This window comes from Mobula birostris, chromosome 12 (genome assembly GCF_030028105.1).
Source record: "Mobula birostris isolate sMobBir1 chromosome 12, sMobBir1.hap1, whole genome shotgun sequence".
NCBI lineage: Eukaryota > Metazoa > Chordata > Chondrichthyes > Myliobatiformes > Myliobatidae > Mobula > Mobula birostris.
The window spans coordinates 71338460-71366345 of NC_092381.1; the positions used below are offsets into that span (position 1 = coordinate 71338460).

The 27886-nt window shown below is 40.3% G+C and overlaps 2 pseudogenes; one reads left to right on the forward strand and one right to left on the reverse strand.

The window, feature by feature from the left end:
* Positions 1 to 48: 48 nt before the first annotated feature.
* Positions 49 to 16619, reverse strand: LOC140206234 (protein YIPF1-like; annotated as a pseudogene).
* On the forward strand, positions 16605 to 27752 carry LOC140206023 (type I iodothyronine deiodinase-like; annotated as a pseudogene).
* The last annotated feature ends 134 nt before the right edge of the window (positions 27753 to 27886 follow it).

Genomic DNA, 27886 nt, shown 5'->3' on the forward strand with positions numbered 1-27886 from the left:
CTTCCTAGAGATGCTGCCTGGCCTGCTGCGTTCACCAGCAACTTTGATGTGTGTTGCTTGAAATTCCAGCATCTGCTGATTTCCTCGTGCTTGCGTTTGAGTTTAACTTCCCCATCTGCTATGGTGGAGAGGATTCAGCCTCTGGATCAATGGCTCAGAACCCTGAGTGTTAATCAAGTAATTTAACTATTAGACTATTGTATCCATTCAAGACCATTTGAAATGTAACCATGAGATTCAGATAAATTTTCACAGATTAGAGCTAATCCTGAGACTTCCTATTCTGCATGAGTCAGAGGCTGTTTCATATGATTAACTGACAATACGGCTACCTGATCTGCTGAGCTCCCACGGCAATTTGTATGTGTTGTTTTGGATTTCCAGCACCTGTTGAACCTCTCGTTCATGACAATATGCTAACTAGTTTTTGGAATCTAATGTAAAACCCATTAAGTTAAAACTAAAACAATCAAAGTCTAAATTGGGATTAAGAACTTTGTTTCTCCTATTTGCCCTTCATACCCAGCTCATAGAAATGCTCACCTGACAAGTTATGAAGCCTTCGTAACTTGGGGGTTTGTCACCAAAGTTCCGTTACGAGTTGGAGTAATAGTTGTCGTGACAAGAGAAGGCTTGACTTTTTCTGGTGGATCAAAGAAATAGGCCTGGGGAATAGCAATAAAAATATTTTAATATCAAGACCAATGGTATTTTAAAGTAAATTTTCCCAAGAAAATGTACACCAGATGTGTGCATATGACCCTTAAGGCAAAAGAAAAGAAACTTGGCTTCAGATGGTGGTTAATTAAAAACTGCATTCACTGTGCAAAAAAAACCAAAGAAAAATAACTTGTAAAATCAGAAAACATATATTAAGAACAGTGAAAGCTTGAACAATACAAGAAATCCATTACCAATAGAATTTTTAAAAATTGTTTCAACAAGGTTTCCAACATGCTTTGGAAAATAAGGATAGTTTCAAATAAAAAGATACAGGCCATTCGAATTTGGAGCCCAACAAATAAAAACATATTTACTTAGATTGATAAAAAATGGAACACATTCCATTTTTGAAAGAGAATTTGTAAATCCTTCTAAGCTGTATGCTGCACTCAGTTTCACCTCAGTTACTGACTGCTCAATATTGGAATCAATTTTGTCTTTCTAAATCTGTTTTATGTTCATTAGAAAAATAAAACTGTTGGAATATATGATGGCACTTGACAGCAACTTCTTTGAACTCAACGGGGAGGGGGAGGGGAGAGGGCATGTGTCTGTGGTATGTCAAATTGCCAGGTGAAAGACTAGTTTTTGTGGTACTGCAGATCATGGTCTTTCTTGGGAGCTTGCCTGGTGGGTGAAGGGTGCTGATATTTATTTACTGAAGTAAATGGGATGGGGAAGGGAGAGGGTGATTGCTTTGCTGCTGCTTGTGCATGGGAGGGAAGCAGGGGGGCTTTGGGGTTCTAATGTTTTTACTGTCACTTATTCTTTGGGGCACTCTTCTTTTCTCGTGGAAATTTCAGGTTGTACATTGTGTGCATTCTCTGATATTAAATGGAACTATTGAAAAGAGGCTGATGGAATTTGCTCAGTGGATTTATGAAGATCAAGGAAAATAAATACAAGACAAAAATCATCCTGATTTTAATTCTTTCCCAATGCACAATTTAGTGAAAAAATTGACAAAACAGAATGCTTTTGTAATTAATTAGAATGTCAATATACAGTAATTATTGGTTCCATGAAGCAAGTAAATCATAAAGTTTTAAAAAATCTGATAAACTTAACATGTCAGGCAGCACCTGTGAAAAGAGGAAGTTAACATTTCAGGTTTGTGACACATCATCAGAATTACAAATCCATATGTACCTTACAGCCAATGGCAAGCAGGGCATGAAGGATCAGAAAAAGTACAATAGTTGTTATGGCAATTCTCCGGTTATCATCCCGGACAGCTGGCCAGAAGGTCATCACTAGCACGGTGTCTGAAAGGCACATGGCTAATACTATTGTCAGCCAACGTACTATCTCACTTGGAATAATCCACAGCATCTGCAACACAGCAAGGGAAAAAGCATTACATGCTTGTACAAGATCTATGCTGTCTGTGTTAATACAAAGCATAGGAAAGAAACTCAGTGGAAGTTTGAGCTTGAATCTTAGTGGGCGAAGGATAGCTGGAGCTGGCAAGTGAATGGTTTAAAGAAAAACTACCCGCTTTGAGCTTCCACTACTAGTCAGAGCAGTCGGTCTCCATTAAATCAGGCAACTGCTGAGCAAGCACTGCTACAAAAATTTTGTTGAGTTGCAAGAGACCAATTGTGGATACACGAGATCTAATTTACCTCAGCAATTCAACTTTGCTTTAGGCATTGGATTATTTAATTCATATGTGGGAGAAGTGGTGGAAATGTGTGGAGAAGGAAATGAGTTTAGTTTAAGATTAGTATAAATGGCGGCTTCATGGTTCTCTCAGACGGAGGTGGGGGGGTGGTAAAAGGCCTGTTTTTCTGCTGATAGTTGTATGATTCTAAGAACATCAGATACAAAGGATGGTTCATTAACACAAGTATAATAAAGCAGTGCCTCAAAATTCCAGAGTTGCATCTCATCTCAGGAAAAAAGCATGATCACACAGTACTCTTAGAAACATTGTTTTCATAGTCATAGTGATAGTCATACTTTATTGATCCCGGGGGAAATTGGTTTTCGTTTTCATAAATGTGGTTCTGAAAAGTGCATAGCTACATTACTGAATTTTTCTGAAATGTGATGATACACAAGAGGCTCTTACTGTAGATTTTCAGCAAGAATTCTCAGTCATTATTACCTTTGCACTGTTGGTACCAGCCTTGCAATACATTCTATATTTTGTCCTGCTCCTCACCTCAGCACATCTTTGTTATTTTGTCTGCAGCTTGTATTAAAATAATGAGCAGTTTCGCTTTGATCCTCTCTTACAATGTTTACAAATAGCATAGCCAACCACTACAAACTAAGATGAACATGCCTCTGTGATCTTTGAATCATCTATCAGCTATTCCTTAAAAAAAACCTCAGCAGGATCAGATATCCTGATATCAGTCAGCTTCCTGAACTGTGGCCAAGTCCAAGCCGCTAAAGTAGTTGGCTGGCGAAGTGTCCCCAGGAACACCTAATCCCAGCAACAACTCTTAATACCTTTCCAAATTTTCCACCTGCATTTCCTTCACCTTTCAGAGAAGTCAGTACCATCTTCAAACAGACCCAAATACTATAAAGTTAACAATCCATATTACTTTACTCTTTTTTTGAGTACCCACAATATCATTCCCAGTCTTCTCCAATCAGAAGCCCTGGATGAACCATGAGATTTGAAATCTGCTGAGGGCCAGATCAGAGGCATTCAAGTCTGGTGACCAAGAAAGTTAAAGAAGTCTAGGTACGATCTCCAGAAAGCCATCTCACAGGCAAAGTGGCAATTCTGGACAAAACTTGAATCATTGAAGGATACTTGACAGATGTGGCAGGGTTTGAATACTATCACTTCTTACAAAGTCAAGTCAAACGACATTGGTGACAACAGGGCTTCGTTTCCAGATGAGCTCAATGCCTTCTATGCTCGCTTTGACTGTCAAAACATGGACGAACCATCATGAACTCCCACAGCCCCAGATAATCCTGTGACTCCCATTTCTGAGGCTGATGTGTGAGCTGCCTTCAGGAGGGTGAACCCATGGAAAGTATCCAGCCTAGACGGGGTTCCTGGCTGAGTACTAAAGACCTGGGCTGGATGGAGTGTTCACTTCAACCTCTCCCTTCAGTAGTCTGAGGTACCCATCTGTTTCGGGCAGACTTTACTTAAACATTGCCTAAGCAAATAGTAACCTGCCTCAATGACTTATCATCCAGTAGCACTTACATTCACAGTGATTAAGTGTTTTGAGAGGTTAGTGATGAAACAAATCAACTCCTGCCTCAGAAACGACTTAGATCCACTCCAATTTGCCTACTGGAGCAACAACCCATAGCAGATGCCACCTCATTTGCTTTTCACTCAACCCTGGAACATTTAGACAGCAAAAATGCATACATCAGGATGCTCTTTATCAACTACAGCTTGGCATCAAAATACCACCATCCCCACAAAACTAATCAATAAGCTTCAATAACCTTGGCCTCAATACATCTTTGTGCAACTGGATCCTTGATTTCCTCAGTCAGTTTGGATTGGCAACAACACCTCCTCCACCATCTCCATCAGCACAGATACACTACAAGGCTATGATTTGCCCCCAGCTCTACTCGCTTTACACATATGACTGTGTGACTAAGCACAGCTCCAATGCCATATTCAAATTTGCTGACAACGCTACTGTTATTGGCCAAATAAAGGTGATGATGAATCAGCACAAAGGAGGGATACTGAAAATAACAACAACTTCGCAATCAATATCAGCAAGACTGAGAAGCTGACTTTTGACTTCAGGAGGAGGAAACCAGAGGTCCATAAGTCAATGTTCATCAGAGGACCTGTCCTAGGCCCAGCATGTACAGGAATTTACAAAGAAATCATGGCAATGCCTCTGCTTCCTTAGAAGTTAACGAAGATTTGGCCTGACTTCTAAAACTCTGACAATCTTCCACAGATGTGTGGTGGAAAACATATTGACTGAATACATCACAGCACGATATTAAAACACCAATGCCCTTGAATGGAAATCTCACACAAAGTAGTGGAGGCGGCCCAGTCCATCACGGGCAAAGCCCTCCACACCATTGAGCACATCTACAGAAAGCATTGTCGTAGGAAAGCAGCATCCATCATCAGCGACCCCCACCACACAGGTATTGCTCTCTTCTCACTGCTGCCATTGGGAAGGTGGTAGAGGAACATCAGGAATCACACCACTGGGTTCAGGAACAGTTATTAGCCTTCAACCATCAAGCTCTTGAACCAAAGGGGATAACTTCACTCAACATCACTTACCCCCATCATTGAAATGTTCACACAACCTATGGACTCATTTTCAAGGACTCCTCATCTCACATTCTTGATATTTATTGTTTATTATTATTAATTATTCATTTTTGTATTTGCAGTTTGTTGCCTTTTGCACACTGGCGGAACACCCAAGTTGACGCGGTCTTTCTTTGATTCAATTATGGTTATCATTCTAGTATGGATTTATTTAGTATGCCCGCAAGAAAATGAATCTCAGGGTTGTACAAGGTGACTTATATGTACTTTGATAATCAACTTACTTTGAACTATTTACAAATAGTATTCCTCCTAAGTTCCTGTTGTGTTGTTCTACACATACATTCCTCTGGCACTAGTACTGGAGTTAAGATCTGTCACACCACCCCAATGAATTTAGCCTAATCGAAATCAAAGTCATACTTACTGCGGTAGGGATGTAAATAAATAGTGAGTTCCGTATACACACACTATCTCCAAGAATGAGTACGAGACAATGTTCACTACTTTATTGTTTCTCCACATCAGAAAGCCCCAGAGTCCAAGAGGAATAAGCCAGGCGTAAGTGTAGATTGCTGTAGCTGCTATAGAAACTACAAATAAAAAGAAAGTTATGCTCCAATAGCTACTACAAATACATTTTTATACTGAAAACTGAAAGCATTGAGAATTTATAAAGGAAATAATAGTAATAATACCAGTGTGTGTACTATGCCATTTATAAATTCTGAATATGAATATCTTATGAATTGCAATTGTAGCTTTCTGTCCTAAACATGATCAGGAATAAATACTAAATACTAAGAGTAGAAAAATCAGCCAATAATGTTTTAAACATTAAGAATGGGAACCCAATTTCTATCAATCTATGAATCACATATTGTAATAGAAGCTGGGCCACATTTTGTTGCCCATCTTCCTCACACTTCTGCTCTGACCTGAGCCAAATGTGGACAGCCCAACTTATTGGCCCTTTGCAACCTCAGGGCAGTTTGCTATCTAGACCTCACTGCTGTACTTGACCTTCTTAATATCCCTCACAAGCTTTGACAGAAGGCAAAACTAATGACAGTGTCCTGAATCAAAACTGTCAGTGCTACAAGTTGGAAGGTGGGCAGCCCCAGACAGCCACCTGCCACGGCAAGCAAAATTCAGTTTCCTGAATAAAAGCAAAATGTGATTGGATGCTGCTTATTTAAAATGTAAGAATTTTAATTCCAATAGACAGAAGAATTTAAGGACCTCCAGAAGGAGAGAATCAGGCAGGGAAAACAAGCATTTTCGTATATACAGTGGATGCCGATTAACTGGGACAGATCAGGAACAGTGCAATTTGGCCTAATTAAGCAGCTACCCCAATTAACCAAAGTTTCATGGAAATAGATAAAAGACAAAACTACCATTTAACTGATTAACAAATTATGTATTTAAATGAAATGCAGAACAAATCAGAACTCTACTAATAATACAACAGTACTATAAAACTGTGTATTAGTTCCTAATAGTTATTAACAGAGGAATTTATCCAGATTGCTCTGTCATGTTCTTCTGATTGACTGTAAATGAAGAAAATCACCTAAGACACTTAGTGTAGATAATGGACTGTCTTCATTGTCTTTCTGCATGAAGTAGTGTCATAATTCAACAATAAATTTCCTGGCATCCTGTGTAGTCACTAGCTCAAGTTCCAATGTGTCACCTTTATTATAATTTCCTTTTTTCTCAGCTTTGTACATTGATATAATGATTTTGACAATTGCATCCTCCAAATCTTCATTTTCATTATAACATTCAAGATGATTGTCAATACCTTCAAATTTTTCATTGTTTCTAACTTGCTGAAGTAGTGAAATCATTTCATTTTCACGGCTGGCCATTTCTGGCATCTCCAAGTCTGAGTGCTCAAAACTGCAGTGAGCAAAACAGTTCTGAATTGTCATACTGCTTATTTCTTGCCAAGTATCAGTGACAAACTATACAGCCTGTTTCAAACTTGCCTGTTTGGCAAGGGTCTGAATTTTTTAAAAGTCAAAATAAAAAACAAAATTATTAAAAATCTCTGCTTTTTGGATTGGCATCTGTCAGCCAAATGGATAACATAACGTAAGCACAAGCAACTAACACTTTAAGCACATCGTAGTATCTAATGGACATACAAGTGCACATGACTGAAACTAAAGAGAAGCTATTCGGCAACAGTCTCCCGTCCCAATTAAGCAGCATGGTGTCCCAAATAAGTGAAGGGAATCTTGGCTATTTTCTCCATTAGTATTTGTGTTTTTTTTAAAAAAAAAGAGTTGTCCCAAATAAGCGGCCCTGATTCACCAATGGCCCAATTAGACAGAATCCACTGGATTATTTAACACACTATTGCAAAGTTGTTCAAGAATTTTGCATCACAGAAAGATGGCAATGAACAAGTGCACATCTAGTTTTCAGAACATATCCTGTGGTCTTTTAAAATTCATTTTCAGACATTATCTGCATCCCAGCAAAAGGCTGTATGGATTTTGTTTCCACTGATAACAGCATTCCATATTCAAACAACAATTTGCATTTGGAACTTTTACATTTATGCCGTCTGGTTACAGTCACTTTCCAATGGAGATTTTTAAATCCCCATTAAACTCTTTAATATATACCATTATCACCAACAGTGCAATTAAAATCTATTATGTTATTGCAGATTCTGTAATTATGAAATTAGTTTTGTAATATTATCAGATTCCATCTACAAATGACAGCATTTAAAAGATAGCTTCTTGACCTGCACCATTTTTCATATGAGACCAATACTGAAAAATGTGCACAATGTGCCTGATGAGGTCATTCATGTCAGAGTGAAATGGTGATCAATGCTTTCTTGTTCTTAAATAGGATAGCGTGTTCGTTACATCGCTGAGCCACCTAAAGAAAACATTTTAATGAAATTATATTTCTATAATAATGAAGTATTTCCTCCCTACCTTTATGGAACTCAGGTACGTAACGATAACCACGCTGGCCATGATGAGTCTAGAAATTGGCAAAGTTTCCACTTATTGCAATTGCAAACACCAGAGTGGCACAGATCCAGAAGGGACCTGACGAAGACAAATTTCTAAAATAAAGCATTTGTTTGTTTTTCCTAAGTATCAAATAACAGTAACAGATTTGTGACCTTCATCTTCATAATATAGAAAAAATGTTCATTTCAGTATTGGAATTTTTAGAAATACTATAGATTTCCTCAAAGATAATCACTATTTTTTTTTTACAAAAGAAAACTTTTATACAATCATATACCGGTGTCCTCCGCTTTTCAAACGTTCACTTTACGAAAGACCCACATTAGTACCCTGTTTTCACTTTCAGAAGGTGTTTTCACTGTTACGAAAAAAATTCAGCGTGCGATAAAAAGCAGCCACTCTCCCCGGATTCAGAACGGCATTCTCGCCAGCATTGTTTTAACACGAGCCTGTGAGCAGTCATTTGCAAGATGAGTTCTATGGTGTCAGAAAAGCCTGAAAGAGCTCATAAGGGTGTTACACAGCGTAAAACTAGACATAATTAAGCGTTTCGATCGTGGTGAACGAAGCAAGGACAAAATGAGTTTGGTTTGTGGAAGCTGACGAAGATGATGTTGAAGAGGTTTTGGCATCCCATGACCAAGAACTGACAGATGAAGAGCTGATGCAACTGGAAGAGGAAAGGATAACAATTGAAACCGAATGAGTAACGATAAGGTACGAATTTAATTTTGAAAGGATACGTAGGTTTAGGGGATATTTGCAAGATTCTTTGAGTCCTTGCAAAGAACTGTGTGATAGAAAAATGCGCGAGGCTCAGCAGTCAGGCAAGCTTTCCACATCAGCCACAGCAGACGACGAACCTCGACCTTCGACATTGAGACGGGCAGTCATAGGAGAAGATGAGCTGCCTGCCCTGATCGACGATGAGATGACACCCCTATGTCCCACCACCCCAACACCCGGGCCCCGGACAGATACTGTACTGATTCGCAGAGAATGCAGCAGTAGCCAGGAGGCACACAGCACATCTTGAAGAAAAAAGCCAAAATAAACATGCTAATTAATTAGGTGCCGCCCCACACGTAATTGTCGGCCCAGATCAGAGGTAATGCAACTGGCAATCAGCACGGATCTGGGCCGACAATTACGTGTCGGGCAGCATGTAATTAATTAGCATGTTTATTTCGGCTTTTTTCTTAAAGATGTGCTGGGTGCGTCCCGGCTACCGCTGGACCCCTGTGTGCTTCGCGGCAATGTATCAGTTGGTGGCCCGGAGGGTGGGGACCACTGCACCACCCAAACTCCGACTCAGCCTAACACACCATCATCAGTGTGCTCGGCGCTGAACCAATTCCGGTAGGTGATACTACACTGTACATACATTATTTCTACTTTATATCGGCTGTGTATTTTTACGTGTTATTTGGTATGATTTGGCAGCTTCATAGTTTAAAGGTTACTGGAGAGCGCTTGCACCGTGTTTTTGCCAACGGCGCTTGCATGAGATTTTCACTACGGAGATCTGTGCCGGCAATGATTGTGGAAAAGTATTTCTACTTTATATAGGCTGTGTATTTATCATATCATTCCTGCTTTTACTATAAGTTACTGTTATTTTAGGTTTTATGTGTTATTTGGCATGATTTGGTAAGTTATTTTTGGGTCTGCGAACACTCACAAAATTTTTCCATATAAATAAATGGTAATTGCTTCTTTGCTTTACGACATTTCGGCTTATGAACCATTTCATAGGAACGCTGTACCTTCGGATGGCGGGGGAAACCTGTATATTAAAGGTATTAACTTGCAACTCAATGGAAAAAAGCATGCAAATGTAGTTGACAAGTTCATTTGTTCTGACCAAACATTAGAATGGGGAAGAAATGTGATTTAAGTGACTTTGACCGTGAAATGATTGTTGGTGCCAGGCAGGGTGCTTTGGGAATCTCAGAAACTGATGGCCTGGGACTTTCATGTACAACAGTCTCTAGAGTTTACAGAGAGTGGTGCAAAAGAAATCAAACAACATCCAGTGAGCAGCAGTTCTGTAGACCATAAGATATAGGAACAGAAGTAGGTCATTCGGCCGATCGAGACTGCTCTGCCATTCAATCACGGGTTGATTTATTTCTTTCAGTCATCCCCACTCCCCTGCTTTCACCCCATACCCTTTGATGCCCTGGCTAATCAAGAACCTATCTATCTCTGCCTTAAATACACCCAATGACTTGGCCTCCACAGCCGCTTCTGGCAACAAATTTCGTAGATTTACCACCCACTGACTAAAGTAATTTCTCCGCATCTCAGTTCTAAAAGGATGTCCTTCAATTCTGAAGTCGTGCCCTCTTGTCCTAGAATCCCCTACCATACGAAATAACTTTGCCATATCTAATCTGTTCAAGCCTTTTAACATTTGGAACGTTTCTATGAGATTTCCCCTCATTCTCCTGAACTCCAGATGAATACAGCCCAAGAGCTGCCAGATGTTCCTCAAACGGTAACACTTTCATTTCTGGAATCATTCTCATGAATGTTCTCTGAACCCTCACCAATGTCAGTATATCCTTTCTAAAATAAGGAGCCCAAAACTCCAAGTGTGGTCTCACAAATGCCTTATAGAGCCTCAACATCACATCCCTGCTACTATATTCTACACCTCTAGAAATGAATGCCAACATTACATTCGCCTTCTTCACAACTGTCTCAATCTAGAGGTTAACCTTTAGGGTATCTTGCACAAGGACTCTGAAGTCCTTTTGCATCTCTGCATTTTGAATTCTCTCCCCATATATAAGTAATAGTCTGCCCGTTTATTTCTTCCACCAATGTGCATGACCATACACTTTCCAACATTGTATTTCATTTGCCACTTCTTTGCCCATTCCCCTAAACTATCTAAGTCCCTCTGCAGGCTCTCTGTTTCCTCAACACTACCCAGTCCTCCACCTATCTTTGTATCATTGGCAAAATTAGCCACAAATCCATTGATCCCATAGTCCAAATCATTGACATACATCCTAAAAAGCAGCGGTCCCAACACAGACCACCGTAGAACCCCACTGGTAACCGGCAACCAGCTAGAATAGGATCCCTTTATTCGTATTCTCTGTTTTCTGCCAATCAGCCAATGCTCCACCCACGCTAGTAACTTCCCTGTAATTTCATGGGCTCTTACCTTGCTAAGCAGCCTCATGCGCGGCACCTTGTCAAAAGCCTTCTGAAAATCCAAGTACACCATTTCTACTGCATCTCCTTTGTCTACCCTGCTTGTAATTTCCTCAAAGAATTGCAGTAGGTTTGTCAGGCAGGATCTTCCTTTCAGGAAACCATGCTGGCTTTAGCCTAACTTGTCATGTGCGTCCAGGTACTCAGTAATCTCATTCCTAACAATGGATTCCAACACTTCCCAGCCACTAACATCAGGCTAACATGTCTATAGTTTCCCTTCTACTGCCTCCCACTCTTCTTAAATAGTGGAGTAACATTTGCAATTTTCCAGTCATCTGGTACAATGCCAGAATATATCGCTTCTTGAAAGATTATCGCAGATGTCTCCGCAATCTCTCCAGCTACTTCCTTCAGAACCCGAGGGTGCATTCCATCAGGTCCCAGGAGATTTATCCACCCTCAGACCATTAAGCTTCCTGAGCATCTTCTCAGTCGTAATTTTCACTGCACAAACTTCACTTCCCTGACATTCTTGAATGTCCGGTATACGGCAGACATCTTCCACGGTGAAGATTGATGCAAGATACTCATACAGTTCCTCTGCCACCTCTGCATCTCTCATTACAATATCTCCAGCATCATTTTGTATTGGTCCTATACAGGTGTCCCCTGCTTTTCAAAAGTTCGCTTTACGAAACCCCACTGTTACGAAAGACCTACATTAGTACCCTGTTTTCGCCTTCAGAAGGGGTTTTCACTGTTACGAAGAAAGGCAGCACGCGATAAAAAATCAGCGCGCGAAAAAATCAGTGCGCGATAAAAGGCAACATGCGCCCCGAGCAGCCGCTCTGCCCTGGATTCGGAACGGCATTGCTTTAACACGTGCCTGTGAGCAGCCGTTTGCAAGATGAGTTCTGAGGTGTTGGAAAAGCCTGAAAGAGTAAGGGTGTTACACTTAGCGTAAAACTAGACATAATTAAGCGTTTTGATCGTGGTGAACGAAGTAAAGACAAAGTGAGTTTGGCTTGTGGAAGCTGACGAACATGATGTTGAAGAGGTTTTGGCATCCCATGACCAAAATCTGATAGATGAAGAGCTGATGCAATTGGAAGAGGAAAGGATAACAATCGAAACCGAATGCAGTAGCGAAATGAACGTGAAGTAACGATGTGAGATTTTCGCTGCAATGATAAAGTACGACTTTAATTTTGAAAGGGTACGTAGATTTAGGGGATATTTGCAGGATGGTTTGAGTCCTTACAAACAACTGTATGATAGAAAAATGCGCGAGGCTCAGCAGTCAAGCAAGCCTTCCACATCAGCCACAGCAGACGACGAACCTCGACCTTCGACATCAAGGCGGCCAGTCATAGGAGAAGGTGAGCTACCTGCCCTGATCGATGATGAGATGACACCTCCCGTGTCCCACCACCCCAACCCCCGGGCCCCGGACAAATACCGATTCGTGGAGAATGCAACGGTAGCCGGGAGGCACACAGCACATCTTTAAGAAAAAAGCCGAAATAAACAAGCTAATTAATTAGGTGCCGCCGACACGTAATTGTCGGCGGTACCTAATTAATTAGCATGTTTATTTCGACTTTTTGTCTTAAAGATGTGCTGTGTGCCTCCCGGCTACTGCTGCGTTCTTCGCGGCAATGTATCGGGTCGGTGGCCCGGAGAGTGGGGGCCACCGCACCACCCAACCTGCGACGACTCAGTCTAATACACCATCATCAGTGTGCTCGGCGCTGTTTTCCCAATTCCAGTAAGTGATACTGCACTGTACATATATTATTTCTACTTTATATAGGCTGTGTATTTTTACATTTTATTTGGTAGATTTGGCAGCTTCATAGTTTAAAGGTTACTGGAGAGCGCGTTTATGCCAACAGCGCTTGCGTGAGATTTTCGCTACGGAGATCTGTGCAGGCAATCGTTGTAGGTAAGTATTTCTACTTTATATAGGCTGTATATTTATCATATCATTCCTGCTTTTACTATATGTTACTGTTATTTTAGGTGTCATGTGTTATTTGTCATGATTTGGTCGGTTACTTTTGGGTTTGCGAACGCTCTCAAAATTTCCCCATATAAATAAATAGTAATTGCTTCTTCGCTTTACGACATTTCGGCGTACGAACCGTTTCATAGGAACGCTCTACCTTCGGATGGCGGGGGAAACCTGTATCTACCCTCGACTCTCTTTACCCTTTAGATACTTAAAAAAGCTTTTAGTACCTTCTTTGATATTAGTCACCAACTTCCTCTCATAATTCATCTTTTCCTTCCGAATGACCTTCTTAGTTTCCTTCTTTGAGTTTTTAAAAGCTCCCCAATCCTCTATCTTCCCACGAGCTCTGGCTTTCTTGTACGACCTCTCTTTTGCTAAAACACTTTGTTAATGAGAGAGGTCAGAGGAAAATGGCCAGACAGTTCAAGCTGACAGGAAGATGACAGTAACTCAAATAACCACACGTTACAACAATGGTATGCAAAAGAGTATTTCTAAATGCGCATGTCGAACCTTGAAGTGGATTGGTTACAGTAGCAGAGGGCTGCAGAACACACACTGTGTAGCCACTTTAATAGGTACAGGAAATACCTAATAAAGTGGCTGCTAAATGTTAATATGAAAGGGGAAAAAAGGACATTTCATATTCAAGTTATTAATTTAAGACAAAGTTCTTTGTTTTTAAGATAACTATAATGAAACATATTCTTACCATACAGATCCGGATTACTGCGGATATATAACCTCACAAAGTTTTTTCCAGGAAGTGGTAAAAGGGAACCTTTTATTCTATCCAATACCTACAATGCAGAAAGGAAAAATTTGAGTTGAATTATTGTTCTATGTCAGAATTTTCAACTTCCTAATTTCTTAGCAAGTTAAAAAAAAACCCCAAGTAACTGCTGAGATAGATGACTTCATACACAAAGGCAACAGGGATACCAAATTTGAATATACTAGTTTGTGCAAGATTGGAAAAACAAACAGGCTTGGATTACATTACCTAATCGTTGATTATTTGAACATTAATGTATGCCTACAAGAGATAACACAGGATCAGGCTCTGTGATCGTGCAGAATTTTGTTGCCATTCACTGTTATGCTCACATAAAAGGAATGGTCATTTGGGAAGAAGAGGTTGTGCGCATCGATACCAGTAAATTGGTATCAGCCACAATCAAAACATGATGTAAATCAATACCCACAATGACAAGATGAAGATAAGGTAAGAAAATATTAAATAATATTATTAAACCTTGCTGTTTCGTTATTATATAGTAATCAAAGATGGTAAAGAAATTTAATTCTGTCCCTACCTGGAAGGTGTCAACATCAAAAAATGTTTGATAATATTCAAAAGTCCAAAAAGGAGCACTTTTCTTTTGTCCTGCAAGCAACTAAAGAAAACAACAAATATTAACCACAAAACTTGATCAATATTCTAAATGTGGATAGTTTTACTTTACAAAATAGAAATAAAATTCATTAAGAAATAGCAAAGTTGCTACGTAGCAGGGATGATGCAATAACTCAATTAAAATTTCATTTAAAAGCAACCAATATTATAATCCACCCTTAATTTGCCTATATTATATTCACAAACAGAAACAAGAACCACATTCACTTGTGGTGTAACAATACAAAAAAGGACAACTAGATGCATTTCCAATAAGAGATTTTATGGAAGGTTTTAATTTTAAGGTGCACTGAAGGTGATTAATAATGATAAAAATGGGGTTATTTGACAATATTCTTTTCAACCCATTTTTTAAAATTTTGCACATTATTGAAATAATTATATATTTCGGGGTACATACGATATTGACCTTAGTGTTCAATTACTATTACAAAAATTACTCACCTCTGCCTTGTCTTCATTCTCCAACAAATCTTCATCTTCATCTTTTCCCAGTTCATCTGATGGACCTCTCTGATTTTTAGGCTTATCATTAGGGTCCGTGATGCTTATTGTTGTGGCATCAGGATTTGCTGCCAATAGGTTTGTAGCATCATCGAACTCTACATTAAAACACAGATGAATGAAAGATTATAAAAGTATTATAAACCATCTGAATACTCTTAATGTTGCTGGTATTTTTATTTATGTTAAAGCTCTACAAATGGTCATTATTGTTGCAAACTAACTGTGCTAAATTCATCACTAAATTAATAAAATGGGCCAGGGACAATACAAAAATAATTGTGATAGGCACTAGCAATTTACTTCTTATCCATTCCACCATAGTTCTGATAATGGATTGTAATAGATTTCTGAAAGGCAATGAGCCAATTCATGAACACTGCCTCACTATTTCTGCACTACTTAATTAATTTTAATATCTTTCTCACTGTAATGTGCTATGGGTAATCATAGGTAATTTCTAAGGGAAGTACATGTTCGGCACAGCATTGCGGGCTGAAGGGCCTGTATTGTACTGTAGGTTTTCTATGTAACATAGTATTTTTAAGTATTGCACTGTTCTGCTGCTGCAAAACAAATTTCACGATATATGTCAGTGATATTAAAACTAATTCTGATTCTGTCTAAAGAGGTGTTAACTAGCTTCATCAGAGGGCTTCAATTCAATCTATGCATTTATCAAGAAGTTAAACAATTTCATTATTTGAATTAGACTTATATTTTGTCTCTGTATTAAATATCACGTAACTACACTACAAGAAACTGCAAAAAAAAAGGAGTTACTTAAAAACATGAGTGGTGGTGGTGCTGGTGGTAGGTTGGGGGGTGGGGGGAGTCATAGAACACCAAAACAGGTCCTTCAGCCGACTAAATCTGTACCATCCATTATGCACCTTGTATCTCAAATTCTGTACCTAGCAACTGCCCCAGATTACACCTCTCACCTACACACTAGGGGCATGTGACAGTGGTGGGATGTGTGAGAGAAAACCAAAGAACCAGGAGGAATCCTACAGGATCACATGAAGAATCCACCCCTTTCCTTTGCCATGGAGACAGGGCGCGAACCTCCCTCACCGCGGCAGAAGTTCACAGGCAATCCCCTCCTGACAGCGACCGTATTTGTATTCGCTGTCTGAATCCAGGGGCCGAGCCGGAGTAGATCCGGCTACGATGCAGTACTGGTCGAATCTGAGCTGAGCTTAGGCCGCAGTGACGCGTCAGCATCAACTCCTTCTTAAAGGCATTGTCACTCAACTCACTCACCACAGACTTTAATATGCCGACAGATAATTCCCCACTTATACACCTGAACAATGCTCCTGCACCGCGGCAGAGTGCAAAAAACAAAATAGCTGGCTTTGTTTGGGCTCTATTTTTTAAAACTTACTTATAATGAAGTCGTTTTATCCTATATTCTACTATTTTTTTCGTTGATCTTCAATAAATTGTTTTAGATCTCTAATGCTTACGCCCTGCCAGGGTCAAAGGGTCATATTTTACATAAGTATAAATACTGGCGCTGGTAGCTTTTGTGTCCATTGGAGCAGCTAGCTTTTTACTGACATGGGGAAAGTAGTGGTGTACGTAAAGAGTTTGGGCTTGCTAATATTTTTTTGCTTGCAAGCATTAATTGGTAAATTTATGCTGCTTCTCTTTCCTGAAACTGTGAAGAAAGTCATGCTGAAATCTGGGTTGAAAACATTTATGACTCAAAATCCAAAATTCAAATACGAAGACTGGGGACCAACATTTTTCAGTTTCAGCACCGTGAAAGCGGTAGTCAAAAAGCTATTGATAAATATTGGAGATGAAGCTTTCGAGGGCGCCTTTGCTCCCAATACACGAGTTATTGACTTCGACAACAAAGAACATCGAGTGCTTGATTTCTCGAGGGGTCTGTATGAGTTACACGTAATAACGTTCGGGGCTTGTGAAAACAGTAATGTGTTCGCGTATTTTCAGCTCAACAAGTGCAGTTGATCTCTGTAATATATATTTTAAATGTAACGTAATTCTTTCCTGAAGGCAGGCTTAGATTCGAAACACCTAAGCGCAAAACTAAACTGCATCTTGTTGGTGGCCAAATGTCAAATTTGAAGCTGAACTTTCTGATAACAGCTCGTTTATATGTAGACAAACGTTCAAAAGCGTATCAATGGGACAAACAAAAAACAACGTAATTTGGGGCATTGGTTTTAAGAAAGTTAAATTACTTTAAGGCTTTTATTGTCCTGCATAGCTCTACCAAAGGGCGCAGCATTCCATGTTCGTCTTTGGTCTTGTGTGGGATTTACCAAAATAAACGCCGTATTTATTCAGCGTATTTTTATGCAACAAAAGTCATGTTCATCACGTCCGCAACCGCTGCCTTAAGTAATTTGAGTAATTCTTCCCATAACGATAGAATAGATATAACCAAGCTACATTTCGCTAACTTTGGGCAATGGAGCATGCTATACATTTAAAAAAAACAAAAACTTGTATTTCGAGTGCCTTTCAGGCGCTAAAAATGAGCAAGATCAAACAAAATCTGAGGCAGCCACATTAGCATTTAGTTGTAGAGAATGTCTTGGAGCAGGAAAGTGAGGGAGAATTTCAAAGTGGTAGTTCCAGATTTTAGGTAGCTGAACATAGATCCATCAATGTTTGAGCGATTGAATTAGGAATTGGAAACATTGTATATTTTGGACAATTACAGGGTCGAAGGAGAACAAAGAAATGGGTAGTATCTTCACTTAAAAATGGAACATGTTCTGTTACTTTGTCGTGTTAGGTTATATAAAATGGCTTTAAGTTTAAATAAGATAAACGTTGTACTTAAGATTCCTCCTTCGACCAATCGTGTTTTTGTTACATGGAGGTTGAATTGGCCCATAGAATGTGTAGCAACAAAATACTCTGCAGATGCTGGGGTCAAAGCAACACTCATAACACGCTGGAGGAAATCAGCAGGTCGGGCAGCATCCGTGGACACGATCAGTCAACGTTTTGGGCCGGAACCCTTTGTCAGGACCGCCCGAAACGTTGACTGATCTTTTCCACGGATGCTGCCTGACCTGCTGAGTTCCTCCAGTGTGTTGTGAGTGTTGCATAATTCTCCGAAACTACCTCCTCCCCCTTTCTTTCCTTCTTCTCTCTTCCCCAGCCCCTCATACTTTCACTTTCTGCTTTCCGCCGGGATCACTACCTACGCAACTCCCTTATCCATTCGTCCCTCCCTGCTGATCTCCCTTCTGGTACTTATCCTTGCAAATAGAACCGGTGCTACACCTGCCCCTACACCTCCTCCCTCACTACCATTCAGGGCCCCAAACAGTCCTTCCAGGTGAGGCAACACTTCACCTGTGGGTCTGTTGGGGTCATTTACTGTGTTCGGTGCTCTCGGTGTGGCCTCTTGTATATCAGTGAGACCGGACGTAGATTGGGAGACTGCTTCGCCGAGCATCTACGCTCCGTCCACCAGAACAAGCAGGATCTCCCAGCGGCCACCCATTTTAATTCCACTACCCATTCCCATATGTCCATCCGTGGCCTCCTCCATTGTTTGGATAAGGCCACACTTGGGTTGGAGGAACAAAACCTTAAATTCCATTAGAATAGCCTCCAACCTGGTGGCATGACTATCGATTTCTCAAACTTCCAGTAATGCCTCTTCTTCCCTGCCCCCTCCAGAATTTGCTATCGCCTTTTTTGCCTTCTCATGTTACCTCCATGCTCACCCATATCCTCACCCTGGTGCTTTCTCCCCCCCCTTTCTCTTCCAGGGCCTTCTGTCTCTTTCACCAATCAACTTCCTAGCTCTGTGCTTCATCCCTCCCCCTCCAGGTTTCACCTATCGCCTGGCACTTCTCTCTCCCTTCCCCCATCTTTCAAATCTACTCAACGTTTTCCCCCCAGTCCTGTCGACTGTGCTTTTTTTTCCCCCTGTAGCTGCTGCCTGGCCTGCTGAGTTCCTCCAGCATTTTGTGTGTTGCTCAGATTTTCAGCATCTGCAGACGACTTCTTGTCTCTAAATTGATGCTTTAAAATGTATCAATTTAAAAACTGTCCCAATTAATCCCACTTTCAGCTGCATTCTCCACAACCTTGATTGTTTTCTCTGTCCTATTCTTTCATAACTTTTGTGCCAACTGTGAAAGAGCGAAGTAATTCATTGTGTATAAGATGAATTTTTTTTTTCTTTCAGTTGTATTTCCCAATTGTTCTAAATCTCTGAAAAATGAAAAAAAGTTTCTGAATTCTTTGGTTACAGTCTGATCATGCACTATTTTCATATTATCCATCCAATGTGATCTTCTTTGACAGGTAATATTTATACTGTAAATTGTATGTCCAGAGCTTTCTTTTAAATAGATTTACTTTCCCACCCTCCCCCCAGATAATCGACCACTGGTGTTGAATTTTGGAAGTTGCACCTGACCTCCGTTTCTTTTCCGCTTTGATGAGTTCAAAAATCTTGTCAAAGACTTCAAATCTGTGGCTGATTTTCTTATTGTCTACATTGAAGAAGCGCATGCTACAGGTATGAATAGATTCCCAGAGAAAGAAATCCTTTTCTGTGATTTGCTGCTCTTACATACGATTTTAAAGCTGTATCTTGGGTATGCACAAAGCTGCTCATCATCCATGCTCGCCAATTACCCTTGGGAAGGTGGTGGTGGTCAAGTCAAGTTTGTTGTCCTATGCACAGGTATGGTGAGGTACAAGAACAGTGAAAAGCTTGCAGCAGCAGCATAGACATGTAGGTTCAGAGGACATAAGTTGTACATAATTTTGTCTAAGACATTAAAGTGAAAACACAAACACTCGGTGGCAAGCCCATGGTAGTACAAGAGGAATTCTGTTTTGCTGAAGGAGGATGAGGGTTTTGGCAGATTGGTTCAAGAACCTGATGGCTTCTGTATCTCCTGCTTGACTGTAACAGCAAGTTACAGATGGTGAGGATTCCTTGATGAAAGCTGCTGCTTCTGAGGTAGCTCTTTATTTAGATGCTTACAGTGGTGGGGAGAGTTGCTCTCGTGCTGGCAGTACTTTCTGCAGCCTCTTGCATTCCTGTGCTTTGGAATTATTATACCAGGAGATGATTCAGCCAGCCAGGATGTAGAATTTATAGTAGAATATTCAGCTTCCTGAACCAGCCATTCTAGTGATCATGGGTTCCTGGTACTTAGACATATTGAAAATGACTTTTTTTCAATATACTGCCAAGGTAGGATATGTGACCTAAAGGGGAACCTGCAGGTGGTGTCCTCATATGCTTGCTACTCTTGTCAAGCTTGGTGGTAGAGGTCATATGTTTTGGAGCTGCTTTCAGGTTAGATTAGGCAAGTAACTGCAGATGGCACTGTACTGCTATTTTGGTACCAGTAGTATGTCAACTAAGTGGTTTGCTTTGTCCTGGATGATACTGAGCTTGCATCAAAACAGGTAAGATATCTCATTGCTCTTTTGATTTGAGCATTGCAGATGTTTAAAAGCTTTGGCATCTCAGATCCCCTGTGTCTGAGTTGCTCCTCGAGCCACGCTTTATCTTAAAAACTAAGTTTTTAGTCAGTCTCCCTTGAAGGTTGATGGTGTGGAACCCTGCAACAGTGATTGCATTAAATGTAAAGGGTAGATGGTTGAATTCTCCCAAATAGCGATGATGATTGCTTGCTACTTTGGTATGACTGTTAAATGCTACTTATCAACTCATACCTGCACATTGTCCAGGTCCTGCTGCATGAAGATCTGAACTACGTTATTTACAAAAGTTGTAAATGGAATTGAATATTGTATAGTTGCCAGCAATCATCTCCATTAACCATATCATAGAAAGGAGGTCATAGGTGTAGCAGTTGAAGATGGTTGGGCTGGGGACACTGCTCTGAGGTATGGCTGTTGTACTTTAGTCCAAGTGTTAGAAAAAAAAGATTTGTAACCACAATTATCTATCTTAGTTATAGATTTCACTCACATCTTTAACTGGTGGGAATGTAAAACCAAGTTTTGGTCATCTCACTATTATTACTGCCTGTTTTATCTTTTACCTTACTTAATTATACCCTTGGCTTTTCAATCATTTATTTAGCATCTTTGCAGATGTTTCATTATAAATCATCTCAGTTTTTATCTCCAAACAAAAATGACAATTTTTGTGAGGTCCTTTATATTGATTACTTCATTTTATTACTTGTTTGTTTCAGATGTCTGGGCATTCAAGAACAATGTGGATATTAAAAAACATCAAACATTAAATGATCGTATCAATGCAGCAAGGATCTTGCTAAAAGAGGAGCCTCCCTGTCCAATTGTAGTTGACTCTATGGATAATATGACCTGTGCTAAATATGGAGCCATGCCAGAGAGACTGTATGTGGTGCTCAATGGCAAAATCATCTACAAGGTAACTGAATATCCTGACACTCAAAGGTTACTTTGTATGTTAAATCCATCCTTAATTCCAAATCAGTAGCTTCACTGCTCGTCTTTTATCAGACATTTTGTTTCTACCCAAGTACAATGCAAAGGCTAATGCACCCTAATTTGTACCTTACCTGTTCCTGAGGGAGTTGGTTAATACTAGATAAGCTAAATTATTTATTTAGAGATACAGCACGGTAATAGGCCCTTCTGCCCAACAACCCGCACTGCACAGTAACACCCATGTATGAGTTGGGTGGTTAATTGGCCACATCTTCAGAATGTGGGAGGAAACCTATATGGTCACGGGGAGAACGTACAAACTCCTTGCAGACGGCAGCAGAAAGTGAACCCAGATCACTGGCACTATAACAGTGTTGCACTAAATTCAAAGCCACTGTGCTGCCCCTAATGAAAATAAATTTCAAACATAAAAAGTCTGGTTTTTATCCATGACATTCCCACTGCTGCTTGCAAGGAATTTCTATGTTCTTCCCATACTGTGTGGTTCAAGGATGTACCAGTTGGTAGGGTAATTGGACATTGAAAATTGTCCCATGATTAGGATAGGATTAAATTGGGGGATTGCTGGATGGCATGGCTCAAAGGGCCAGAAGGCCTACTCTGCACTGTATGTCAATAAATAAGCAAATTAATTCAATTTTTAAAAATTGATAAGACTGTAAGATATAGGAGCAGAATTAGGCCATTTGGCCCATTGAGTTTGCTCTGCCATTTCATCATGGCTGATCCACTTTTCCTCTTGGCCCCAATCTCCTATCTTCTCCCCGTATCCCTTCATGCTCTGACCAATTAAGAATCTATCAACCTCTGCCTTAAAAATACATAAAGATGGCCTCTACAGCAGCCTGTGGCAAATAATTCCACAGATTCACCACCCTCTGGCTAAAGCAATTCCTCATCTCTGTTCTAAAACGTTGCCCCTCTATTTTGCAGTTGTGTTCTCTGGTTTTAAGACTCTCCCACCGTAGGAAACATCCTCTCCACATCACTCTGTCAAGGCCTTTCCACCTATTTGATAGGTTTCAATGAGGTCACCTCCCTCCCCTCCACGCTGTTCTTCTGAATTCCAGTGAATACAGGCCCACAGCCATCAGACACTGAGTTTGAGAGTACAATCCTGGAATCATTTCCGTGAACCTCCTTTGAACTCTCAAGTTTCAGCACATCCTTTCTAAGATAAGGGGCCCAAACCTGCTCACAATACTTTAAGTGAGGCTTCATCAATGCTTTATGAAGCTTCAACACTGCATCTTTGCTTTTGTATTCTAGTCCTCTTGAAATGAATGCTAACATCACATTTGCCTTGCTCACCAGACTTGACCTGCAAATTAACCTTTAGGGAATCCTGCATAAGGACTTCAAAGTCCCTTTGCATCTCAATTGATTGTGTTTTCTCTCTGATTAGAGGAGGATGTAAGCAAGGTAAGAGAGGGTCTTGGGACTTGGCATGGTGCCAGAAGTTGGCAAGACTAAAATAGCACAGTTGAGTAAATTCACAATTGAGCTTTCTAAATTGGGAAAATGTAAATATATGGAATTTTACATTTTGCGCATGCCTTTTGTGATTGAATGGAAAAACTGAAAAGGGAAGATTGTGTAAATATGAGAAGGATGAGGGGGAAAATAAAATCAATGGTTTCCAAAAGATGTGGTGAACTGGATTTTAAAAGAATGAGGGGGGAGATCTCATTGAAACCTATCGAATATTAAAAGGCCCAGATAGAGTGGAACTGGGGAGAATGTATCTTGTATTGGGGGACTTTAGTACCTAGAATAGCCTCAGAATAGAAGATTGTCTCTTTGGAACAGAGATGAGGAAGTTCTTTCGCCAGCGTGTGGTGAAACTGGAATTTTGTTGCTTCATATGGCTGTGGAGGCCAAATCACTTTGTATATTTAAAGCAGAGTTTGATAGGTTCTTGATTGGTAGGGATATCAAAGGTTACAGGGAAAGAACAGGAGAATGGAGCTCAGAGGGATAATAAATCAGCCAAGATGGGATGCTGGAGCAGACTTAATGGCCTAATTCTGCTCCTGTGTCATGTGGTCCTGTACATGCGTTTTTGACTTTTCAATCCAAGTTTACCAGTAGAATTAACTTGCTCAAATTTAAAGAAAACTGTACCAAATAGCAGAATACTGTTTCAAAATCCTTTTAAATAACTGCCTTTTGCATGTTGTTGATGCTATTGACACAATGAATATACAGCGAGTGAGGCTGACCATGGATGTTGCATCCTAGCTGTCTACATGATACACAAGCCAGGACAGTACAATATGGAGAGCAAACTGTTGCCCATGCAGCAGCTCCCCCTCTCCATGCAGCTGATGAATCCAAAGGAACGGCAGAAACTGATACAGCTTGACACCAGCTGCATCTCAGGAATTGCCAGTCAATTAGGGACCCCAGCCTCTGATTTTTCTTTGGGGTTTACTCCCGAAGCCTTCCCCATGAGTGGGTATAGCCACAAGACAGGCGGTTTGAGATCAGCGATTTCCTCCTAGGTGGGATGCTAACCATGGGTAACGAGCCATGCTCAAAAGTAAGGAGGCATGGGATCCAAGGGGACATTGCTTTGTGGATCCAGAACTGGCTTGCCCACAGAAGGCAAACAGTGGTTGTAGACGGGTCATATTCTGCATGGAAGTCGGTGACCAGTGGCGTCCCTCAGGGATCTGTTCTGGGACCCCTACTCTTCGTGATTTTTATAAAGAACCTGGATGAGGAGGTGGAGGGATGGATTAGTAAGTTTGCTGATGACACAAAGGTTGGAGGTGTTGTGGATAGTGTGGAGGGCTGTCAGAGGTTACAGCGGGACATTGATAGGATGCAAAACTGGGCTGAGAAGTGGCAGATGAAGTTCAACCCAGATAATGAGGTGGTTCACTTTGGTAGGTCAAATATGATGGCAGAATATAAGGTAAGACTCTTGGCAGTGTGGAGGATCAGAGTGATCTTGGGGTCTGAGTCTATAGGACGCTCAAAGCAGCTGCGCAGGTTGACCCTGTGGTTAAGAAGGCATCCGGTGCATTGGCCTTCATCAATCATGGGATTGAGTTTAAGAGCCGAGAGGTAATTTTTGGTACATTGGCCTTTATTAATCAAAGTATTGAGTATAAGAGCTGGAATGTTATGATGAGGTTGTATAAGGCATTGGTGAGGCCGAATCTGGAGTATTGTGTTCAGTTTTGGTCACCAAATTACAGGAAGGATATAAATAAGGTTGAAAGAGTGCAGAGAAGGTTTACAAGGATGTTGCCGGGACTTGAGAAACTCAGTTACAGAGAAAGGTTGAAAAGGTTAGGACTTTATTCCCTGGAGCGTAGAAGAATGAGGGGAGATTTGATAGAAGTATATAAAATTATGATGGGTATAGATAGGGTGAATGCAAGCAGGCTTTTTCCACTGAGGCAAGGGGAGAAAAAAAACCAGAGGACATGGGTTTAGGGTGAGGGGGGAGAAGTTTAAAGGGAACATTAGGGGGGGCTTCTTCACACAGAGTGGTGGGAGTATGGAATGAGCTGCCAGACGAGGTGGTAAATGCGGGTTCTTTTTTAACATTTAAGAATAAATTGGACAGATACATGGATGGGAGGTGTATGGAGGGATATGGTCTGTGTGCAGGTCAGTGGGACTAGGCAGAAAATGGTTTGGCACAGCCAAGAAAGGCCAAATGGCCTGTTTCTGTGCTGTGGTTTCTATGGTAATGTTGCAGCCTATATAGGACCCTGGTCAGACCTCACTTGGAGTATTGTGCTCAGTTCTGGTCGCCTCACTACAGGAAGGATGTGGAAACCATGGAAAGGCTGCAGAGGAGATTTACAAGGATGTTGCCTGGATTGGGGAGCATGCCTTATGACAACAGGTTGAGTGAGCTTGGCCTTTTCTCCTTGGAGTGACGGAGGATGAGAGGTTACCTGATAGAGGTGTACAAGATGATGAGAGGCATTGATTGTGCGGATTGTCAGAGGCTTTTTCGCAGGGCTGAGATAGTTGCCACAAGAGGACACAGATTTAAGGTGCTGGGGAGTAGGTACAGAGGAGATGTCAGGGGTAAGTTTTTTTTTAATGCAGAGAATGGTGAATGCGTGGAATGGGCTGCTGGCAATGGTGATGGAGGCAGATACGATAGGGTCTTTTAAGAGACTTTTGGATAGGTACATGGAGCTTGGAAAAATAGAGGGCTACGGGTAAGCCTAGTAATTTCTAAGGTAGGGACATGTTCAGCACAACTTTGTGGGCTGAAGGGCCTGCATTGTGCAGTAGGTTTTCTATATTTCTATGAGCCCTTTCTGCCCAGAGCGACTAGTTTTAAGGCACCAGTAACCCACTTTTGCCCTTACTCTTGCCAGTAGAAAGTGTTCCACCCAGCTTAGTAGCTAAGCCACACATGAAGGCAAGGAGCTGGACTTAGTTGTCAGACACTATTTGGGACGCAAACCATTAGGAGCATTTAATAGGTAGTGGAACCTTAACCGCACCACCACAACGCCCCGCCCACCCAGCACATTAAATTGCCATTATTTTCCATTAATTTGTCATAAAATGGAACTTTAGGGTTACAGACTCAAAGACATCTTGTGTTTCTAGCAGTAATCATGGAGTAAAATGTTACTGAAGAGAAGAGTGAAACAAATTGATCTGTCACAGGTATGAATCAGACAAGGCAGATCAAAACACTGTCAATCTCTGAAAGCAATGGTGCTTAATTTCTCATAACTATATATTTACATGTATTTCAGGGTGACGTGGGACCTTGGGGATACAAACCAGAAGAAGTACGATTAATTTTGCAAAACCAAAGTTAAACCACATGTTGGCAGAGTTTTCAGTACTGGTATAATCTACTGAGAAAGCTTTCTTTGACTTTTTCATATGATCAAGCCTAATTGTATATTGATCTGAGTAGTTTTCATTTCCATCTTGATAATTTTCTCAGTTTGAATTGCTATGACTGGGATATGATGGTTTGAAAATGAGGACAGGTAACTTTGTATTTTATGTTTTAATATAAATTGTACTAATTACTAAAAGTTTAAATGAAATTTTCAGTTAGGGCTGGTGGTGGGATATTCTTGATAAATTACTGCTTTCTGAATCATTCAATTTCACAATACTAACAAATGAAAAAGAATGGATTCCTGTTTTCAAATGTTTTTATTGTGAAGCAACATCAGCTTAAAGTACAATGCTGCTTTTTTCTTTTCTTATAACAACATAATGAAAGTCAAATGAATGTATGCATAGTAAACAAGCAAAAAGCAAAGGAAACCCTACCACTCTGTCTCCTTTCCCCTTCCTAGCCCTACCCTTCCCTCACCCCTCCTGTATGTGCTGTTTGGGTGCCCCCCACTGCCCCCCACACTTGGGTGCTAAACTTGGGTTTAGCATCCCCAATGCTAAACCCAAGTACACTTTACAACACCTGGGTTTTGCTTTCAGTATGTGGAATACAAGAATGCTTACCATTTACCACATAATTCAAATAATTCACCACCATTCTCTCCTACTAAAGTGCACAACAATTATGAATGTTGCATGCATCTGCCAATTCTTTGTGCACTTGTTCAAACTGTAAATCACCTTGAGCCTCCTTGCAACTCAATTCCACTAAATTTTATATTATTGTCAAACTTCAGGTAATTAAATTTCTTCCCTCATCTAAATCATTGATATATTGTGAAGAGCTAAGGCCCAAATACTGATTATGGTGCTATTTATAATTATTATTGCCAGTCATTTTATTCCAATTGTGACACTTGTCAACCAATTTTTGATCATGCCATTATTCTAATAATCATGCTCTTTAGTTTTTAAAGGCAAAGGTTAGAGTGTAAAGTTATCTGAAAATTCATGTACAGCACATCCATTGGCTTTCCACTATTTTTACTTTTTTTCATTTTAAACAATTTTGCAGTGTAATCTAGTACATTGATCAGATGACTTCCTTTCCAGAAATCCATACCGATTTCTCATGTTAACAAATCTTATCTTCCTGCTTCTTTTCCATCCATTTTTCAAATTTCTAGAATTTAAAAACCCAATCATAACAATTATTCTGCTTCACTTAGAATTTAACGAATTTGGAACGTCAACCACTAGGGGTGTAATGATTTTAGCTATGTTATTTATGAAGATTGCAGCCAAAATTAAGGCTGTAGTCTAATGTTGTGAAATATGGCTAAGATCATTTAAATCTGTGGATGAAGTTTTTTTGATTCTGGACTATTAAACAATTATTCCACACATACTTTGCATATCTATGTATTTAAAAGGAGTGAAATTTTTTTATTTGAATTATTATAAAGCTGTTACAATCCATTCTGATGAGTTGAAACAATTTTGAAATAAAGTATCTTCACTTTGAAAATGTTTCAATG